Source organism: Carcharhinus amblyrhynchos, unplaced genomic scaffold, assembly GCF_965287045.1.
Source record: "Carcharhinus amblyrhynchos unplaced genomic scaffold, sCarAmb.v2.hapA chromosome_1098, whole genome shotgun sequence".
NCBI lineage: Eukaryota > Metazoa > Chordata > Chondrichthyes > Carcharhiniformes > Carcharhinidae > Carcharhinus > Carcharhinus amblyrhynchos.
Genome location: NW_027650838.1, coordinates 27,138 through 34,863, shown reverse-complemented (window position 1 = coordinate 34,863; position 7,726 = coordinate 27,138). Strand labels below are relative to the sequence as shown.

Genomic DNA, 7,726 nt, shown 5'->3' with positions numbered 1-7,726 from the left:
AAGTGAACACAATAGTCCAAAAGACAGTCTGTCTGCCCAAGCCAGAGTTCAAACCAACAGCAGTTCGCAGGTCTTAATCTCCAAGAATGGTGCTAATGGCCTAATCGCTAATTGTTCTAACACAATGGTTTCAACAAGAGGACCCTGTTTAATCTCCCGAAACCTCACGTCACATGACCGAGACTTGGGCTAGCAGAATTCCTTGAAGTACACAGCCCACGGATCTTATAGATAGTTGCTGTTTAATCTCTGACAAGAACAGGACTCCAGGCAACAGGAGCGAGGTGAGGAGAGGAGAAAGCTTTTTGTGCTGCGGCAACGCAGTGTGCCTGAGAGCGTGCGGGGAGCAGTGTCAAGCGTTGCCTTTCAAAAGACAATGAATTATCTGAAGGTAAACTATCTGTAGGGCGACTGGCACCAAGGGAGTTGCTCTGGCCCAGGCCAAACGGCCTCCTTTGGTGCTGCAAGTATTGTACGGGCACAGTCGCTCGCTGCATTCTCACTCACGGCCTGCAAAACACGCAACTGTTTTCAAAAGCTTGTTCAACAGCAGCGCCTCGACAGTGACGTAGACGTGAATAGGCACAACCCTCTGCTAAGTGATTGGTGGAGTACGGGGCCATCTACATAACTGTGGTGCAGTGGCAGTGAAAAAGGGGAGAAAAGGCGACTTGTGTGTTGTAATGAGAAAGGCCGGGAGAAAGGTGACAAGACTGCAGCTGAGAGTGCTTATGTGTGTCTAAGTGTTTGAATGGTGTCAGCCTGTTGTCAAAGAGGGAAGGCAGACGGCAGTCGGGCGACTCAAGAGCGGCACCGGCATCGCTTCTCGGCCTTTTGGCTAAGATCAAGTGTAGTATCTGTTCTTATCAGTTTAATATCTGATACGTCCCTTATCTGGGGACCATATATTAAATTGATTTTTGGAGCAGGGAGATGGAATAGGGGCTTGCTCCGTCCACTCCACGTATCGGCCTGGTATTGCAGTATCTCCGGGAACGGTGCACCACCCCCCTTTCTGGGGACATCCTCAAACTTCAAAAAACAGCTCTCGCACAACTCACTCTGATGTCGTCCAACAGGCTTTATTTGCTATCACCAGCTTTCCCAGCGCTGCTCCTTCTTTCCTCAAGTGACTGCAGACGGTTGGCTTCACAAACGCGCCATCGCTTGCAACATAACGCTCGCAATGCCACTCTTTACACGTACACACGTTGCCACTGGAGACAGGGACAATCGCAGCTTCAAGAAATTGTCTCCAGGCCAAACGGTGGCGGCGCTTACACCTAGTCTGACGTGAACCCCACATCCCGCTTCAGGCCGTCCTCATGTCTGCCCAACTCGCCTATCAGTTTCTGCTCACCCAACTCTGCTCTGTCTCTCATAGTAAAAAGTCTGACAACACCAGGTTTTAGTCCAAACGATTTATTTGATAATAGACTCACAAGCTTTCGGGGTTTCCCTCTTCGTCAGGTGAATGGAGAGTTCTGGCCTCAGACAGAGCATATAAAGCACAGACAGTTTACAGATTGCTGATTAGAATCATGTCGCACTATCTGTAACCCCTGTGACTTGCCTGGGTTTGCAAAACCTCACTTACTGTACTGTCTGGAGACAATACACATCTCTTTAACCTGTGATCAGTCCTCCTTCCACACACATTGTCAGCCACTTCAGGTCTTGAACAGCAGGTTAGGTGTAAAGATTCGCATTCTAATCAGTAATCTCTAAACTGTCTGTGCTTTATATGCTCTGTCTGAGGCCAGAAGTCTCCATTCACCTGACGAAGAGGGAAACCCTGAAAGCTTGTGAGTCTATTATCAAATAAATCGTTTGGACTAAAACCTGGTGAAGTCAGACTTTTTACTGTGTTTACCCCAGTCCAACGCCGGCATACCCACATCCTGTCTCTTACAAACAAACACTTCCTCTCCACTCGTGCTCACTGCCAGCTTCACACACAGTAAGACGTCTCACCACACCAGGTTACAGTCCAACCGGTTTACTTGATAGTAATCCTAAGAACATTATAAGACCATAAGAAATAGGAGCAGGAGTAGGCCATCTAGCCCCTCGAGCCTGCCCCGCCATTTAATAAGATCACGGCTGATCTGTCGTGGCTCAGTTCCACATTCCCGCCCTCTCCCCATAACCCTTAATCCCCTCACTTATCAAAAACCCATCAACCCGCGTCTTAAATATATTTAGCAAGGTAGCCTCCACCACTTCAACAGGCAGAGAATTCCAGAGATTCACCACCCTTTGAGTGAAGAAGTTCCTCCTCAACTCCGTTCTAAACCGCCCCCCCTTTATCTTGAGGCTGTGCCCCCTAGTCCTACTATCCTTTCTGAGCGGGAAGAGTCTCTCCACCTCTACCCTATCCATCCCATTCATCATCTTATACGTCTCAATGAGATCTCCCCTCATTCTTCTAAACTCTAACGAGTACAAGCCTAGTTTATTCAGCCTCTCCTCATAGCTCAACCCCCTCAACTCTGGCATCAGCCTAGTAAACCTCCTCTGCACTCCCTCCAAGGCCAAAATATCCTTGCGTAAGTACGGCGCCCAAAACTGCACACAGTACTCCAGCTGCGGCCTCACCAATGCCCTATACAGCTGCAGCAAGACCTCCCTACTTTTATATTCAATCCCCCTTGCTATGAAGGCCAGCATCCCATTCGCCTTCCTGACCACCTGCTGCACCTGCAAGCTGGGTTTTTGCGACTCATGCACAAGGACCCCGAGGTCCCTCTGCACCGTCGCCTGCTGCAGTTTTTCTCCACATAAGTAATAATCCTTCCTACTGTTGTAAAAATCAGTCTGTTTTAACCCTTATACAGTGGACAAATAACTTTGAGTAGACATCTTATTAGTACAAACAATATTTATTTAAACCCACACAATCAATAATCACCCACCCGACCAACAATAAGTTATCTTACAGAAAATACTAGAATTCAAGGATAATACAAGACCTTGACTTCACTTTGTGTGACTGACAAATACCCAAACAGATACTGGCCTTTATCTGTGTGCTGGTCTTGGTAGTTGTCTGTGTAGTTTGGTCCTTTGTCTGGTCTGGCATTCTGCCTGTAGTCTCTCTTTCTTGCTTCTCGGGTGTGGTGTCTCTCCTCTTGCTGGCGATGTTCACCATTGTTGCAGCTTGTTTGTGGGATCAGAGAGAGAGAGAGATTCCTGGTTGTGCAGCACCCTTTATACCCCGTTTGGTTTCACGCCCCTTTTTGGCCATTGCCAATAATCGATCAGGACTTGATCACCCTGATCGATAAGAGTCCAATCAGGTGCTACCACACCGATCTCTGGGTGTGTCCCCGGTGGCCATGCCTGTATGTGTTGTAGGCATATGGGTCACATACCTTCCTCCTAAATAAGGAATAACGGTGCCGTTACGTCTGGCACACAACCCAGTGTGATCAGAAAGTCTCTTTCATCCTGGAGATGGCCCATATCCTGTGTATTCACTCATCAGGGTTGCAGCCTGTTTGTCTTTAAACTGCAGCCTGTTGGTTTAGTTTCTTGCCCAGTTGTCCCAGAGTGCTTTACAAAACACCATTTTAGATGGCCTATTTGGCTACACTACCATTATTCCTGCCAAAGTGGACCAACTCGCACTTGCCAACATTAAATTCCATTTTGATAGTGTGGGTTTAAATAAATATTGTTTGTACTAATAAGACGTCTACTCAAAGTTATTTGTCCACCGTATAAGGGTTAAAACAGGCTGGTTTTTACAACAGTAGGAAGGATTATTACTTACGTGGTGAAAAACTGCAGCATGCGACGGTGCAGAGGGACCTCGGGGTCCTTGTGCATGAGTCGCAAAAACCCAGCTTGCAGGTGCAGCAGGTGGTCAGGAAGGCGAATGGGATGCTGGCCTTCATAGCGAGGGGGATTGAATATAAAAGTAGGGAGGTCTTGCTGCGGCTGTATAGGGCATTGGTGAGGCCGCAGCTGGAGTACTGTGTGCAGTTTTGGGCGCCGTACTTACGCAAGGATATTTTGGCCTTGGAGGGAGTGCAGAGGAGGTTTACTAGGCTGATTCCGGAGTTGAGGGGGTTGAGCTATGAGGAGAGGCTGAATAAACTAGGCTTGTACTTGTTAGAGTTTAGAAGAATGAGGGGAGATCTCATTGAGACGTATAAGATGATGAATGGGATGGATAGGATAGAGGTGGAGAGGCTCTTCCCGCTCAGAAAGGACAGTAGGACTAGGGGGCACAGCCTCAGGATAAAGGGGGGGCAGTTTAGAACGGAGTTGAGGAGGAACTTCTTCACTCAAAGGGTGGTGAATCTCTGGAATTCTCTGCCCGTTGAAGTGGTGGAGGCTGCCTCGCTGAATATATTTAAGACGCGGGTTGATGGGTTTTTGATGAGAGGGGATTAAGGGTAAGTTTTGAAATGTAATTATTGTAATTAGCACAAATCTGTAAATATTGAGTCACGAACATAGTTTTTTAAGTTTTGAAATGTAGTCATTGTAATTTGTACAGATTTGAAAGAATATTTTGATTCCACGTTGTTTTGTTGCTATTCAAAGCCCTGTATATTTGAAATAGACTAATCGAGTTTTTATATGAATAAAGTATATTTTTGGAAAAAAAAACCTGTTCTTATCAGTTTAATATCTGATACGTCCCTTATCTGGGGACCATATATTAAATTGATTTTTGGAGCAGGGAGATGGAATAGGGGCTTGCTCCGTCCACTCCACGTATCGGCCTGGTATTGCAGTATCTCCGGGAACGGTGCACCACCCCCCTTTCTGGGGACATCCTCAAACTTCAAAAAACAGCTCTCGCACAACTCACTCTGATGTCGTCCAACAGGCTTTATTTGCTATCACCAGCTTTCCCAGCGCTGCTCCTTCTTTCCTCAAGTGACTGTAGACGGTTGGCTTCACAAACGCGCCATCGCTTGCAACATAACGCTCGCAATGCCACTCTTTACACGTACACACGTTGTCCCTGTCTCCAGTGGCAATCGCAGCTTCAAGAAATTGTCTCCAGGCCAAACGGTGGCGGCGCTTACACCTAGTCTGACGTGAACCCCACATCCCGCTTCAGGCCGTCCTCATGTCTGCCCAACTCGCCTATCAGTTTCTGCTTGCCCAATTCTGCTCTGTCTCTTATAGTAAAAAGTCTGACAACACCAGGTTTTAGTCCAAACGATTTATTTGATAATAGACTCACAAGCTTTCAGGGTTTCCCTCTTCGTCAGGTGAATGGAGAGTTCTGGCCTCAGACAGAGCATATAAAGCACAGACAGTTTACAGATTACTGATTAAAATGCGAATCTTTACACCTAACCTGCTGTTCAAGACCTGAAGTGGCTGACAATGTGAGTGGAAGGAGCATTGATCACAGTTTAAAGAGATGTGTATTGTCTCCAGACAGTACAGTAAGTGAGGTTTTGCAAACCCAGGCAAGTCACAGGGGTTACAGATAGTGCGACATAATTCTAATCAGTAATCTGTAAACTGTCTGTGCTTTATATGCTCTGTCTGAGGCCAGAACTCTCCATTCACCTGACGAAGAGGGAAACCTCGAAAGCTAGTGAGTCTATTATCAAATAAATCGTTTGGACTAAAACCTGGTGTTGTCAGACTTTTTACTGTGTTTACCCCAGTCCAACGCCGGCATACCCACATCACAATATTTATTTAAACCCACACAATCAATAATCACCCACCCGACCAACAATAAGTTATCTTACAGAAAATACTAGAATTCAAGGATAATACAAGACCTTGACTTCACTTTGTGTGACTGACAAATACCCAAACAGATACTGGCCTTTATCTGTGTGCTGGTCTTGGTAGTTGTCTGTGTAGTCTGGTCCTTTGTCTGGTCTGGCATTCTGGCTGTAGTCTCTCTTTCTTGCTTCTCGGGTGTGGTGTCTCTCCTCTTGCTGGCGATGTTCACCATTGTTGCAGCTTGTTTGTGGGATCAGAGAGAGAGAGATTCCTGGTTGTGCAGCACCCTTTATACCCCGTTTGGTTTCACGCCCCTTTTTGGCCATTGCCAATAATCGATCAGGACTTGATCACCCTGATCGATAAGAGTCCAATCAGGTGCTACCACACCGATCTCTGGGTGTGTCCCTGGTGGCCATGCCTGTATGTGTTGTAGGCACATGGGTCACATACCTTCCTCCTAAATAAGGATTCCCGGTGCCTTTACGTCTGGCACACAACCCAGTGTGATCAGAAAGTCTCTTTCATCCTGGAGATGGCCCATATCCTGTGTATTCACTCATCAGGGTTGCAGCCTGTTTGTCTTTAAACTGCAGCCTGTTGGTTTAGTTTCTTGCCCAGTTATCCCAGAGTGCTTTACAAAACACCATTTTAGATGGCCTATTTGGCTACACTACCATTCTTCCTACCAAAGTGGACCACCTCACACTTGCCAACATTAAATTCCATTTGCCATTTCCTGGCCCATTCGCCCAGCCTATCTAGATCCTTCTGCAGACTCTCCACACCCTCCGCGCAATTTGCCATTCCCCCAATCTTGGTGTCATCAGCAAATTTCGACACCGTACACTCGGTTCCCTCCTCCAGATCATCTATATAAACGGTAAATAGCTGAGGCCCCAGCACCGACCCCTGGGGCACCCCACTAGTCACCAACCGCCAATCTAGATGGCAACTGGGAAGAGAGAGTGAGGCCGACACTGCACAACTCTCCCTCACTTTAATCCAAATTCTTGTCCCTCCTTCCTCTCCTGCCCCCCCCTTCCTTGCCCCCCCTTCCTTGCCCCCCCTTCCTTGCCCCCCCTCCCTTGCCCCCCTTCCTTGCCCCCCCTTCCTTGCCCCCCTTCCTTGCCCCCCCTCCCTTGCCTCCCTTCCTTGCCCCCCCTCCCTTGCCCCCCTCCCTTGCCCCCCCTTCCTTGCCCTCCCCCTTCCTTGCCCCCCCTTCCTTGCCCCCCCTTCCTTGCCCCCCCTTCCTTGCCCCCCCTTCCTTGCCCCCTTCCTTGCCCCCCTTCCTTGCCCCCCCCTCCCTTGCCCCCTTCCTTGCCCCCCCTTCCTTGACCCCCCTCCTTGCCCCCCCCTCCTTGCCCCCCTTCCTTGCCCCCCCCTTCCTTGCCCCCCCCTTCCTTGCCCCCCCCTTCCTTGCCCCCCCTTCCTTGCCCCCCCTTCCTTGCCTCCCCCTTCCTTCCTCCCCCCTTCCTTGCCCCCCCCCAAGTCTGAAATGTGGCTAGTATCTCTGCTCTAACCACCTCACCTGCCAGTGTATTCTAGACTCCTACTGCCCTCTGTGTAAAAAATCAACTCCCCCCCGCACACCTCCGCTGAACCTTTCCCCCTCTTACCTTGAATTTGTGTCTCCTTATAATTGTCATTGCTGGAAAAAAAGCTCCCAACTCTTCACCCTATCCACACCCCTTATAATTTTCTTAACTTCCCCTCATCCTCTGTCTTTCCAGGGGGAACAGCCCCAGTTTGTTCAATCTCTCCTTGTAGCTAATACCAGGCAACCTCCTGGTAAACCTTTCTCTCTCTCTGAACGTTTCACACTCCCTTGAAATCCCTCTCCAAAATTCTTCTCAGCTTCCCCTGACGGAGTTTGTTGACTATCGGCCTTGGGGAGAGGTTACCAGGGTTAAATCAGGCCATGTTGCGTTTGGTAAAACCTCGACTGAAATGTTTTTTTGTCTCCGTTCCAGCCCCCCCCCTCCGTTAGATGCGGAATTGTGGTTTTGTAGCGGTG

General features: G+C 48.5%; 1 non-coding gene and 1 pseudogene across 1 annotated transcript; both read left to right on the top strand.

Moving 5' to 3' along the window:
- The first annotated feature begins 818 nt into the window (after nucleotides 1–818).
- LOC145340518 (U2 spliceosomal RNA) lies at nucleotides 819–1,009 on the top strand. The gene has a single exon (XR_013886257.1). It is a non-coding gene; the product is annotated as a U2 spliceosomal RNA (small nuclear RNA).
- Nucleotides 1,010–4,601: 3,592 nt separating this feature from the next.
- On the top strand, nucleotides 4,602–4,773 carry LOC145340519 (U2 spliceosomal RNA; annotated as a pseudogene).
- Nucleotides 4,774–7,726: the final 2,953 nt, after the last annotated feature.